Source organism: Larimichthys crocea, chromosome I, assembly GCF_000972845.2.
Source record: "Larimichthys crocea isolate SSNF chromosome I, L_crocea_2.0, whole genome shotgun sequence".
Lineage (NCBI taxonomy): Eukaryota > Metazoa > Chordata > Actinopteri > Sciaenidae > Larimichthys > Larimichthys crocea.
The window spans coordinates 36,450,442-36,465,602 of record NC_040011.1 but is presented as its reverse complement, the minus strand read 5'-3'; the positions used below and the strand labels follow the sequence as shown (position 1 = coordinate 36,465,602).

The following is a 15,161-nucleotide window of genomic DNA, read 5'->3' as shown; positions in this document are numbered from 1 at the left end:
GTGCCCATGGCACAACTGGACTGGTGCCAAATGAGATGGATGACATCATCTTTTGTGCTTGTTACCAATCCAATCAGGCTCCCAGACACCAATGTGGAGCCTCGGACATGATTAGCGCTGAGCCCATGACATCATCCCTCTGCCAGTTTCCCTACAGAGGCGCTGACATCATCCAGCGTGAGTCGATTATTGGAGTCGCTGGTGTCTAATAATCTGTTTTAGTGTCTTCCCCTCGTAATGATTACAAGTCGTGGATCACTCCAGAAAGAATCTAGGCATTTATCACACTGAACCAGGTGTGAAGAAATGACTCATATCTAGACGGTCTATGAGTTGTTCCAAACAAACTGGTGCATTCAAACTCTCACACATGCATGTGTGAACCTGTGTGAAAGCTGAACAAGCACACCTGCTATCCTTGTTTCTGGCATCTCTCCTAATCCTGTCCTAAAATCTTTCTTTTCAATCCGATCCAGTCCTGCTTTCTGATGTCAACTGTCGTCAGTGTATGCTTGTGTCCTTGTATCCTATCCTGTTCTGTTCTTTCCTATCCCATTGGATTACACTCGATTTCAGCCCCCTCCTATCTTTGTAGCCCTGTAGCACCCACAACAAATAGTATCTGACAAAGGTTTAAAAAGTCATATTTCTATTTATTCTACCTGTAGCAGAAGAAGGCCGATGTTGAGCTCTCTCGGGATATGACTTTTCATTTTAAAAGCCAAACACAATAGTTCATTGTAATGACGTTTACCTTTACAGGGCAGACAATGGAGCTTCTCTAATGTGACAGGGACCTTTAGAGAGAGATGTGGCCTAAATCTACTTCCTCTCTACCACCTCTCCATTTCAGTAATATAAACACTGCTGAGTCTCTGCTCCCATGCTCTGTTAGCACCGGCCTCCGGTCCATCCTGACAGGCTCTCCCAGGAGACCACACACAGACACACACACACACACACACACACGTACACGTACACATGAATGCACTCTTGTGAGAGCTATCTAAGAATAATGGAGTGTGACATCACCTCATTGGACTTTGCCCACAAAATACACACACCAAAAAACACACACAAAAAGTAATCAGAGTCAGTGGAGCCCATCGGCTTCCCATGTGTTACCTCACCGTGTCTTACACAAGGCCACAGAGCTGTTCAGTTGTCCAACTGCCCTCACACAAAAACATACACACACACACACACACACACACACACACACACACACACAGTATACCTGCACTGCATGTACACCTTGGCTGCTAATGAGTTTTTGTTTATTTTTGGCACATTCCAGATTTCATTATACACACACACACAAGTCACAATGTATTTATATGTAGAAACACTGGCTGGTAGTGGATCTTCTTTCTACTAAACCCATTTTCCTGATAGGTCTCTGCTGTTGCTGCTATAGGAGTGGGGAGCTCTACAAGATAGATAAATAGAGGAGGAGGAAATTTCTTTCCAAATTTGGTGCATTTGTAGCACAGAAACAGGCAATACATACTGTACAGAAATCTAGAGAGTGCAGAACATGGTAGATTTGTACATTTCTTTCTTTCCGTGAATCAGTCTGACATTCTGAAAATAAAAGAAAGAAGTGAAAAAAAAACAAACAGGGAAATTCCCAGACAGAAAAAGTGAGTTTCCATGGGAGAGATTTAACCGTTACATTACAGGGATATGTGAGCAGACACAGATTCACACAATCACACTAATATAAATAGTGCTCATCATGGTTCTATGTACATATACGCATATGTACGTGTTCCTGTGTGCTCAACTCAACTCTGAGGCCGCGTCCTCCTCTCTGATTAGGTCGAATCAGGAACAAGATATAACACTCTATCCGCACAAATGTTTTCTTTTCTATTTTCGCCATATTTGCTGTGTGAGTACATAACCTCCCAGTTAGAGGCTAGACATGTGAAAGGAGAAACAGATAAAAGGAACAAGGTGAGACGTTGAGCCGTCTGCTGTGATAACGAAGGAAAAAACAGGTCGACAAGTGTGACTCTCGGATTAGTCATGAGGGGCTAGATATGTGTACGCACACCGTCTCTATGGTATGTACATGAACACGCAAAAATAGCCCCATACACGAACATGCACAGCTGCATCCTGTAACTTTTGATAGCAGCTCACACATTTTGTTCAGCAGGTATGTGACATGTTTAATTACAGGTGGATAATGAACATCATTTCAGATGCTCAGACATGCTGAATGGTGTGTAGAGCATGAAGGAGACACTTGACTGAATACACCTCAAACACCCATATGATCACAAACATAAAGACACAGATACACTGCCTCCGAGGTACGGTTGACTATCAGAAGCTGGTTATGAATTCATTTATAAAATAGAGAGAAAATTTGTTGAGAGACGTTTTTTATTCCAGGTGTTGAATCCCGAAAACAACCTTTCAGTTATTACCATAAAATACCACACTCTTATTGTAATTAGTGAGAGTACAACATGATCTGAGCAGCGAATATACTTCATTTTGCTTTGATCTTCTGCTACATGACAGCCACAAAGGTGGACACAGCACTTACAAGATAAAATGAGATAAAACAGGCAGCAGAACTCATAGCAATAATCCACTAGCATAGCTGTTACCCTGGGGGCTTTGGTCAGCATTAAAGACTGACAGTAGGACGAAACGCATTGTCGAAGATGAGGGATCGTGGGTTATATCTCGCACATGAAATTCACCTCACAAAGCACATTTATAGCTGTGCACATCCTGGTAGTTGACAGTCAGCAGTGTACTGTATATATCATTCATTCTGACACCCTAACAGCATGTGAAGGAAAAAAAATCAAAAATGTGCTCTATGCAGAGAAACCCGCTTTTGTATTACAGAGTCACATGCACAGAAAAATCCATACCGACACACTGAAAGGAGGGGGCACGCAGGAGGGGGAAAAAAAAAGAAAGATTTAGATGTCTACACACGCAAAAAAGACAGACTATTAAAGGCATTACTTCAGCAAAGGGATGCAATGGCCCACTTATGATGGTTATAGCTTGTCATCTATGACATGAGTGACTACATTACCAGAAGATTATTATATAAATGTGCCTGCTGCAGAATGAAGATCACTGTAGCAGGGCTCCATGTCATAGACGGCTGCAGAGAACTTTTCAGGGTTACCGAGTGGGTGTACAACTACGATCTTCGGAGTATGGTACATTATGCAAAGCTATGAGAGTACTGCTATGACTCACAGACAGTGCAGTCTGAGTTAGGGATTATTTTGTGTATGTCTGTAATGTGTGTGTGTCACCTTCACCATGCCCTGACATGTGCTAAATACCCTGTTGTTTTAGCTACTGTGCGGTGGCTGGTAATCCCTCATCAGGAAAAGCCGTCATAACATCACAGGTCTGACTTTAGACTTGTGCCCTGTGAGTTATTGTTGCCGTCGATCAACTGAATCATATCCTGATGAAAACATAACTTTCTTTATTTTTCTTCAAGGAGACTACTCTGCCTTTGCTCCATCCATCCGACATCCACGCTGTCACACTCTGTCCTCTCACTGGTCTTGCTCTGCACTCCCTGTTCTTATCTAGCCCTCAGTGCAGCCAGTAGCCGTCCAGGCCTGCGGGACTTCTCACTCCACATGCCTGTGGGAATTCACAAAGACGGCAGAATCAGCAATTAGGCAAAGCAAATGTATAATAATTAGTGTGAGTCTGACAGAGAGGGCAGGACGAGAGAGGGAGGCAAATGGTCAGATGCAGAGAGAGAGGTAGTGTGAGGAAGAGAGATTGAAAAGATGTGTGAGGAACAAACATCTCATCTCATTATGTGTGATAATTAACCCATGTCTTTCCCTCTTCTCCATAATTACCAACGTGCTGCTCCATCATTACTGGGATGGATACACATAGGGCACCATATACAGTAGCACTAATAACACTCCTATGGAGACACAAAGGAAGCACATCATGCGTCATCGTCTATTCATAGCTTCCTTCGACATTCCTTGCCCCTTTAACCTGGCTTACTGAAATGGATATATTTCACCTTGGATCAAATAAAACCATATATATGATGAATTTAATACCATCTCTCAGCCCTCAAATCCGATTCCCCGCCTGTGGGGAAAGCTATTTACGCCTTCGGTGCGCTTTTATAACTGTCCCATCACATTAACATGTCTGTATTTGCCAGCGTTTCATTCAGTGATACCTTGCATGATGCAGGGGATTGATTATCAGGCACAAGGCTGGTTTGTTTTTGAGAGTCCTCCTACAGGCCCTCTGTTGGGTTTCCTAGCAACAGGTCTGTGTGAGGGCTGGCACAAGTGGGGATAGCAGTGTCCCCATCCTAAATTACCCTCTAATTACTTTAATGGAAGCGAAGCTCTCAGGGTATGAGAAACACCCACCCCCCGCCCTCCACCCCAACTCATAGACTGGCAGCTATCAAAGAGGTTATCCATTAGCCATCTACTCTGAATCCACCCCTGATTTAATTCTGTGTTTTTGCCAAATACAGTTATGCAGTGAAAACGCATACTGGCGGGATTTATTCTAGTCGTGGACAGCAGGTATATTTATTTACTGAAGTCCTGTAGCCGAGAGAAAATATAAGATACTTGGACTTTTATAGCACCATGCCACTTTGCAGACAAGACTTTACAAACTCTTAAAAAATACAATGTATTGGTAAATGATTGTTAAACTAATCCAAAAGTATAATATATAAAGCTTTAACAGCTTATCTCTGCTACAGTATACACTGCATATACACTACCATTCAAAGGTTTGGGGTCACTTAGAAAATTCCACATTTTCCATGAAAACAAACAAGAAATTAGTTTTAATAGGACATATTGCAAAAATGTATAGGGAATATATCCACTGACAAGGTTAGAAATATTTTTTTACTTTTAACTGAAATAATAATTGTTTCCTTCAGACTTGGCTTTAATCATAGAATCCTCCATTTGTTACTTTGCTACTATTCATTACAGACAGAATACCAGCTGACTGCTTCTTCCTTAAATAATTCTTGCACCCAAAGCACAGCTCCAGATTGAGCTGTGCTTTAATCTTTTCTTTTTATTGGCCAGTCTGAAGACCAGCATCCCAGAGTCACCTCTTCACTCTTGACACTGGTACTATTTAATGAAGCTGCCAGTTAAGGACCTGTGAGGCGTCTGTTTCTCAGACTAGATACTCTAATGTACTTGTCCTCTTATTCAGTTAGGCACCGGGGTCTCCCACTCCTCTTTCTGTCCTGGTTAGAGCCAGTTTGCACTGTTCACTGTTGTGATGTGAATAGTACACAGCATTGCACGAGATCTTCAGTTTCTTGGCAATTTCTCACATGGAATAGACTCACACGTTTCAGAAGAAAGTTCTTTGTTTCTGGCCATTTTGAGCCTGTAATGGAACCGACAATTGCTGATGCTCCAGACATTCGCTTTGTCTAAAGAAGGCCAGTTTTATTGCTTCTTTAATCAGCTATGCTGCCATGATTGCAAAAGGTGTTTCTAATGTTAGCCATTTAAAATGCATCATTTACCCTATTTGCAATGTATTTCTGGTCAATTTGATGTTATTTTCATGGGCACATTGCTTTTCTTTTGAAAACATGGAATTTTCTAAGCAATCCCAAACTTTGTTAGTGAGTCAAAAATAATAATGGCTAATAAAAAAAATAGTTTTACTTACTTTATGTTTTATGAATATTTTTCCACTAGTTATTCTTTAACTTTCTTTGTAGCTCAACATTGTGTTTCAAACAGAGTGTTGCAGGAACTAATTTTTATTCATGAATACTGTTTGTGATAGTATTTTTTATTTTTTTTTGCAGTTGGTCAATACGTGAGTATAATTTTAGTGCACTTGCAGTACAGCGCGATACACTCATTCACATGTGAACAGTTTTGTTTATTCACCTGTTTTGTATCATGATGAGAAGCGGTTCTTGTGAGGGAAAGAATAAAAATCATGGATGCAAACTGTGGAAAAGAAAAATAAGCCAAGGAGAAAAGAAAGAGGACGAAGCGGAGGAGGCAGAGGAGGAAAGAAAGTCAGGAGGAGCCGAGGAGGATGAAAAAAATAAAATATTTTGCCTTGTACAAAGAGGTCCCGTGGAGAAATAGAAACTGTATTTCTAAATCTGTGATGTTGGCTTGATGTCTTTTTGTATGTGTACATATTGTATGTATGTGTGTTCCCCACCCGGTATTGTGTGGGTGGAGATGTTGAGCACGCTGGAACAAGTTGTACCGTGATAAAAGTTGTTCCTTCAGGCTAAATATTCACCTCGCTCTCACTATCTCTGTGGTAAAACTCATCTCACTGCAGTGAGTTTTTCATAATGAAACAGTAAAATACATATCCATCACCTTCAAAGTGCTGTGGCTTCTCTCTCAGAATGATTCATTAATTTTAATTCAGCGTAGCTACATTTTGATTGGTCTGTAAGCATATAATTGTCATGTAAGTGATTGCACAGTATATGGGTGGACCATTTGCATACGTGCAAATGTGTGACAAGCATGCTCTTTGCTATAATATAGGACATTCTCTGTATTCCTGCTATGATTTGTAACATACACACTTCCTATTGGAATGCACACATCCCGAGGACATAGTTTGAAATGCAAATGACAGACCGAGGAAAGGAAATTACTCTAAATGTCCTTCCCAGTTCAGTGCATTTGTTTGTGTCGTTTCCACTCAGCCTTCAGCTATGACCCAACATCCAGCAGAGAGCAGAGAGTGGTTACTATGGTGAGGAGCTGGAAAACAGTGTTAACCAGTGTTGTATTGCATTTCTTTTCTCAGTGTTCCATGATTGAAGTTGACTTCCTTTTAATATTTGCCACTTAAGTTTTGCACTGAGGGTGCCTGACTTTAAGATACACGCTGTTGAAAAACCAGCGTGGTGCTGTTGGTGAGTCAGAATGTGTAGGCCTGGTGTGTGAAGAACAGAAAGAAGCATCTATGTATAGAGAGTGTTTTCACAGCCAGCTAAAGACTCTGACAGCTTCAATACACAGCTGATTACATAACCGCATATCTGTCATAGCTATATAGAAAATGTATATGCATGCAGATGAAGCACAAAGGGTTATGCTCCCCATCCCGGGGATTTGTTATCATCACTAACAATGAGTCTTTGAAGATGCTGTGCCCACGACTGCCCACACACACACGCTCACATACACACATCAGTCAGGGCAGCTTTTCCAAAACACTATTTAAATCCACTCATGCTGGCATGTGTGAGCTGTGATATTGGGGGATGGGATGATAAAAAGGAGTTTTTTTTTGTACATGTGTAGCTGCATCTTTACAGAGTCCGCCTGCATTTACACGTCTGCTTATCAGTGTTTTCGTGCTGCTGCAAAATACACTGTACGTTCATGTGCGATTGTGTGTGAGCTACATGCAAATTTATGTGTGAACATTTCTATCTCTCTGTTTCTGCGTTTCTGTCACTTGCAGCCTCCTGCTCTTGCTTTGTCTCCAGTACATCTCTCAGCGTGTACTCCCGCAGCAGAGAGAGCCTGTACTGAAGCGAGGTGTCAGATTCTCTCACCAGTGTTCCAGCCACAGTTGTCTGATGATTGTTCACCACTTCCACTTTCAAATTGTTTTTGTGGTGTTCACTGTGGCGGCTGCTCAATTTGATTTGAGGCAGGGAGAGACAGAGCTCGGGGATTTCTTATGTGTCTATGCTTGTGCATGTATGTGTGCATGCGTAGCCACGGAAATCCCATAGAGTGTGTACTAAGCAGTATTCTCTTGCTTGCATTAATGAGTCAGCAGATTCAGGCCCCTGAGATGTCCCTTCGGGTACAAAGAGCAGACGGAGATTTAGAAAAGGGCATCTCCCAACTCCACATTCCCTTTATTGCATAACTACCTAACCTCCTGTTCTGCGTCATTCATGTTTTTCCGAGGGGAATTAAACCCCAGTGAACGCGGGGAGGCTGTTAATCTCTCGCTGTCTTATCAATATGCCAGGAAAACATGAGCAAAATTAATGGGAATAAACGCAGCAGCCAAAAATGTGCTTTTCCCTCTTTAATGGATTCATGGATTACCTTCCAAGCAAAAGATCAAATGAGAAATGTTGTATAAATATGTATTTTCATTTTCTGTGAGCATACCGTGTATATATATTTTTTAAAAATGTATCTTTTGCAGTTGCCAACTAGCTATAAAGATTAAATACATTCTGCTTCCTAACCAGTAATTTGATTTTTTGTTTAACGAGAGAGGGACTGGTAATGTGGCATCAGCTGCACCTCACATGTACCCAGATGGCCTGTGTGAATCTTGGCCAAGGCCTCGGGCATCATTTCTAAAAGATCCCAAAGCGCTGCAACAGTCACACTCATTACAATTCCTCAAGTACATTACATTGCATTTACAAAGAGTTATTATTGTGTTTGACTGCGCAGAGAAAAACCGATGTAAGTCACAAAGGCCTCAGTGGTGAACACAAGCAGGGAGCGTGAATCGTATAAACCGCTGTGTAATCATAAAATCTGTGGCCTTTTGTCACTTAGCATGAAGAAAAGCAGTGTGATTTTTCAAATTTCATGCTTTTCATGCAGCTGTTGATACTTGGGAGGACTGCGCATGATAATGAGTATGTGATGTTGGCAAACCTTGTGCCAAACTAAGAGGGGATAACCAAAGTTAACGCAATTCGCCCTGCACCAAATGGCATAGTAATCCATCTAATAGTGTGGACACTAGAAGAAGAGAAGTCAAATCTGAAGATATTACTTTCAATAAGTTGGACTTTTGACCTGCTGTTAGCACGAGAGGAACAGTCATATGAACAACAATGTCAGAAGGCTTAGTCATCTGAGAATCATGCGTGTCTGTACAATTTCATGGTAATCCATTCAAAGGTTGTTGTGACGCACAAGTGGTCGACCAATGTGACGTAGCTCACTGACTGGCATTGCCTTAAATGAGTGCCAATACTTAATTTGTTATCATTTTAACACGTACTTTAGAGATGATTTGCTCAAAGGCGATCAAACTGTTGCTTACTTTTCAATAATGTTTATAAATCTAATGGTAATGTGACTTTACCAGCACCAACTCTACATTTACAACCCCAGAGTCATCCCGTTTGCTTCATTTATTACCTTGAATATTTTAAACCATATGAATAATTGTCTCTATCTTCACGGTGTCTCTGTAGGCTCCGGCTGTGCACACAGAAAGCGCTCGAGGGAAATGGTCTGTGAAAACAGCATGGCTCGCTCCTTTCTATCACTGCTCCACAGCTGGAACACACACTCACACACACACACTCACACACACACTCACACACACACACACACACGCCCACGCCCTCACTCGCTCTGTTTTCTCTCTCTCTCACTCCCTTACACTAGCAAATGAATTACCGCTCCTACTGATCATAGCCATTCACTATCATCTGTCTTCATTGCAGGGGCTTAGGAGACAGCTGGTAGTTCTGTATTAGGGTGAAAGATTAGCCTCTGATATATTCTGCTCCCTACACAAGGTCCCACATCAGCAAGTGGATAACTAGCCCATGTCCCCTTGTTCTACTTCTCTCTCGGCTCAATCATGAAACTATTCCCATTTTCAAGTGGTCTCGAAAATGGAAAGACAGGCTTATTTTTTATACAGGAATAGGAGAGTAATTTTAGAAATGGACAGGTAACATCTGTGCACTTGCACATGGAAAAAACAAACAAATGCATACAGACAGATGGAAATCCTTTCATGCTTAACATGAGGACATTTCTTTGTACAGAAGCTTTTCATGTCCTCCTCCAACCCCTTAGAGTCGGGTTGATGTATAGAAGGAGCTCTGCAGGCCCAGGGGCTTTTCAAACACTTGTTACGGAGAAGAGAAAGCTTTCCGTGTGGCAGCAGCTCAACAAGAATCCTGCTGTGCGTGAGAGTGGGTTTCAGAGAGGGAGAGATTTATGGTCTGTGTTTTAGGCTGATTGTGCTCCCGTGTAATTCATTACATGTTCCGGTGTTGAAGGAAAGGAGGGGGTCAGCGAGTGACCACAATCTGGAAGAAAACCATAGCTGGCAGAAGAGAGAGGAAGTGAAAGTGAAAACTGAGACTCACTTTGTTCTCATTTCTTCTGAACAAAACATAAACAGATTAGAGATTTATCTGCCAAAAAAATATTGCTGAGCTCCACACATTTTTCTGCACTATCACAGACCGAAAAGTTGAATATTTGATGTGAAGAAAATGTAACAGACTGCATATTTAGCAGAACATTTTGTTACCAACTGCAAATAGTTACTGTGAGCGAGACAATGTGACCAAATGTAATGTGTTTGAATAAATCTGCAGCTGATGTACAAGTGTAAATATTTTGTCCGTTTTAAAAGGTTTTACCAAAAAGTTTGTTGTCATTAGTTTAACTTTAGCAGTGTGATTATAATATATTTAATTGTTTATGTACGTATGCACATTTTTTTTCACATTACATAACACAGACTGACAGGATGAGTCATAAATAGGGTTCGGCATTGTTTGAATTTGAACGATTCCAGTTCTGATTCCGATTCTTCGTTTTGATTCTCGATTCCGATTCTTTTAGGAGGCAGGGTCAAAAAAGTTTACGTTAAATGAGCAAGCTAACCAAGGTTCTTTCTGGATGAAATAGTCTGAACTTCTCTGTGAATTTTAATTCTATGAAGTTTTTACTTTTTATTGACTTTACCATGAAAAAATACATGGGCTAACGTTAGCTGGGTATTTGCGTTTGAGTTGTATAACTTGTAAGCTGCCTCAATGTTGGCATAAGACGTAATTTATTGTTTTACTTACCAGATTCTGACTGCAGTGTTGTGCTAGGCTGAGGGTTGGAGCTGGAGGAAGAGGCAGCGGAGGAAGGCCGGTGCAGCACGTCAAAGACTCTGTTCCTTCTACACCATGAACCCGTAGGGTTTCTTCTTCCGGGAGAATCGAAATGTTAGTCCCGGTCAGGCGCGCAGATAGGTTTGAGAAACTGGGGGGGACGCAATGACGCAATAGTCTTTTGCTTTTTTGTTGTCCTTCTCATCATGCCATGCCGTGCTGAATGTGCAGCTAGCTGTCCAAGTGATCAGTTGGTAACCGTGGCAACCAAAGTCGACGACGACTCCACACTCTTTGCTGCACAGTCCAAACGAGTTCACTGCTTGATGCGTACGCGTGTTACACACAACGCATGCACATCAGCACACACCCTCAGTAAACCAAATATTATGTTAATTCATATTTTTGGTTTCCTCGTGATGCTTGAATCAGAAGATTGAAGAAGAAAAGTTTAAAAAAAAAACAAAAAAAAAACAAAACGTTAAGCTACATAAAAGTGGGTGGGACGGATCTACGGTCATTCAAAAGTGGGTGTGTCATGACCACCGGACACACCCACTATCTGCGCCCCTGGTTCTTACATATATATATATATATATATATAATAGATAATATATATATATATATATATAACTTCAAATGATTATAATTAATGTCTTGTTATCATTGTATTGTATATACATACAGTATATACTGTATGTGTTCCTCTGCACTGGGGATGTATAAATATGGACTTCCTCCTACCTGCACCAGCCCTCGCCATGTGACATCACCTCTAATGCATCAGTAATCTCATTTTGCAGAGGGGTGTGTTTCTGCTCAACAATTTGTCATCATCAGACTGTACTTCATTATGTTGACGTTTCCGGTGTGTGGTCTTACCGGCAGAATGCATTCCATATTCCCATATCTTATGGTCCAAGATGCACTAATGTAAATGACATCATCATAAGCATGATGACCACTGTAGTGAAACGAGATTAAGTGAATGAAATTAGTTTGCATTTCTTATTCTGTTAATGGTGGCATCGTTAGGGGTCACCAAGCTGTAGCTTCTTCTTTCATTATATTTATCGCAGACTAATCTGTATGTCTGACAGTAAATTTCTAACAATGACCTTTCACACTTTTATACAGCAGAAGCTTTATCCAATAAGTCTCTTCTATATTATAAAGTAAGCTGGTGGGAACATGCAATAAACACAGAGGTGTTCATGGTAGGGGAACTTAATACAGTCTTAATAAAACTGATCATTCTTCTTCTTCTGCTATGAGAGTATATTATAAAGTTTATTACGTAAATGTTAAAACTGCAACTGTGTTTTTATGAGCCAACAAATCATTTTTGTAGGTATTGTACCTCATGCCCTGCGATAGGCTGGCGACTTATTCTGGGTGTGCCCCACCTCTCGCCCAGAGTCAGCTGGGAAAGGCTCCAGTCTCACCATGACCCTGATGAGGATAAGTGGTTACAGATAATGGATGGATTTTACCTCACACTGCATCTTAAAGGGAAACTCCACCAGTTTTACACACAGTTAGTGCAGGTTTTTTTCAGCTTGGACTAAAAGATGACAACATTTTAGCAGGAAACTAGTATATAACAAGTATAAAAGACATAATTATGGGAAGTCCATAGGATCCATTGTGTAAAAGGCAGGATATCTCAGCCTGTGTTTTAGGTCTCTTCATATGAAAATACAATCATCAACCACTGAAATAGCCATTTAATGCCCTAAATAAAGTAAAAAACAAAATGACTTCACTAAAATTAAAAGAGTTACAAACAAACACACACGATTATGTATGCATTGTGCACTACAGGACAGGTACTAAGGTACAGGTATTAAATGTCCTTTGTCAATTAGCTTCAGAGTGGGATGCTCAAACTGCATCGCCGGGAGGGAATGACATCTTTAGTCTGGTCATATAAATGAGAGGCAGCTTATATCCGCCTCATTTATCCTCCGTCAATGCTGTTTTGGCTTTTAAGTTGAGCTGCTACAGTAATAAAGTGTCTCTGCCTGCTGCAGCATTACTATGGGAATGTTTGAGCTGATCAAAATAAAATGGCAATCCAATCTCAATCCATAACATTAGCATTATAATAGATAGCTGCAGGGGGCAGTCTATGGAAGTGCCAGTGTGACAGCTGATGAATTAGCCCGCATGCTAAAGCTGACATGTACGTGTAAATAGCCCCTAGTCATTAAGCAGTCTGTCACAGGGCATTTTATAAACAGACTAAATGCTTATTAGATTTTCTAACAGTGAAATAATCTGCTCCAACGGGCTTGACACAGAGAAGCTGAATGCCTGATTGTGAAGCGAAGAGGAGAGGAGCACAGTGATAGTGAAACACCAAATATATGTGGAAACTATGGATGCATGAATGACCAACTTCACCTATTCACCTATTAACATTAAAATGCAATGAAATACATCTTGGAGGAAATTGAATATAGCCCAGATTATGTATTGACAAAATGTTCCTACTTTATTTATAGCCTTTTCTCTGTCTCTCTATCTATCGAAGCAACTAAAGCATGAAGGCTTCATAGTTGTGTTTAGCAAACTAAACTTGGCCAAATGCTGTGTATACAAATCCAACATCCTGACCTCTGACACCTGCTCTGTGTTAACATCTCACTGCTTCCTTTACTGGAACCAAAACATATATTTCAATTCCAAATTAGTTATATATCAATACAGGTCATTAGAGATGGAGGATGGGAAGCCAAAGGCTCAATACTACAGATGTGTTTGTCTGGAAAGCTGTGCTTCTAATGAGTCTTGCTCTGGCACAGAGGAGCTGTGGGGGTGAAGGCCACTTGGGAGGAAAGAGAAGGGAAAATGATCAAATGTGGGCGTATGGAATGACATCTGTGCAGGAGAAGGAGAGATGTTTGCAGACAAAAGTGGGGAGGCTGAATGTGTGAGAATAAAACTCAGAGGAGAGAGAGACAGAGAGCGAGAGGAAGGATGGAGAGACTGCTTTCTGTCTCAGCGAGGCCCAAGAGGTCCTGTTACAGGGCGGGTCAATACCTTCCAGCTTATCCTACATGTGTATTACATTTTAATTATGTTGGGGGATACATGTTGCACATGGAGACACTGAAGCACACATGGGCACACAAGGGATCAAAATACAATCATGGCAGTTCACCAGTCGCCCCGCTGAGAATAACCATAGTCGAATTCATTTTGAGGTACATCATTTGATAGTGTGCCCTCCCTGTGAGCATACTGTGTTATTGTGAAAAACCCCACCTGCATCTCTGTTTTACTTCCTCGCACCTCTGTCATATCTGATAAAAAACAAGACAATAAAATGTCCATCTGTGGTTTTTACTCTGGACTTTACTCTGAGGTAATCCGCCTCTCTGCATTTCATTGTTCTCTCATCTTGATCTTTTTGTTTGTGCGTCATCACTTTGTTTTTTTGGATGATGCTTCTTTTTTCTTCTTCTTTTTTTTCTCCTAAACAGGTCCTCAGCTATGCAAATAGCACGTTGTCATAGCAACCGTGTCTGCCAGAGACTGAGCTTGAACCCATCATTTTGGGTTAATATACCCCGTAGCTGCTCGTTACACATTCATCCCCTCTTGATGGACGATTTGAACGGATTTAACTTTTCCATAATCAATGTGTCATTAATGTAGCTGTGAATAAAAGTAGAGCTTGTAAGAGCACACGCTGTCAATAAGCTTAGCCAGAGGAAATGTTTTTAAGGTTATTGAGTGAAAACAGACAAAAACTAAAAACACTAAGGAGACCTAAAAGCATTTAGCTCATCCATTACCTCAACCTGGGAGGTTAGAGGAGACTGAAAGCACTAAGGGGCCAGACAGGCAGACAGGCTGACTGTGTCTAGGGTCTGAACCCAGATCTACATCTAGATCCAGGCCATTTCTAACCGTCTGGCTCTGGCAGTCCACCAACAGAGAGCCCTTCTCTCAAACACCCAGATGCTGCAGGCTGTGGTCTCATAGTTAACCAGCAGTCTGACAATCTATTTCTACAGTATCAAACTGGGACTTTGTGTGTTGGTGAATCGGGTGATGCACAGTGTGATGGTCTCACTCCAAAACTCTTTTGTGCAAACACATTCATGTTTGCGTGTGTGTGTGTGTGTGTGTGTGTGTGTGTGTGTGTGTGTGTGTGTGTGTGTGTGTGTGAGTCTGCCTTCCATTAGACAGTATTAGATGTTAAACCTCTGCCCTGTCCCAGGGGTGACAGCAGATTGAGCTGGGAAGATTACCCAGAGAGCAGTGCAGTGTGCTGTGGTGTGCATGCGGCCCA

At 41.3% G+C, this 15,161-nt stretch overlaps 1 long non-coding RNA gene across 1 annotated transcript; it reads right to left on the bottom strand.

Annotated features, from left to right (window-relative positions):
- Positions 1 to 2,419: 2,419 nt before the first annotated feature.
- On the bottom strand, positions 2,420 to 11,072 carry LOC113746833 (uncharacterized). Its single transcript, XR_003463153.1, has 2 exons — positions 10,829 to 11,072; positions 2,420 to 3,639 (listed from the first exon to the last, which is right to left on the bottom strand). It is a non-coding gene; the product is annotated as an uncharacterized LOC113746833 (long non-coding RNA).
- Between the last annotated feature and the right edge of the window lie 4,089 nt (positions 11,073 to 15,161).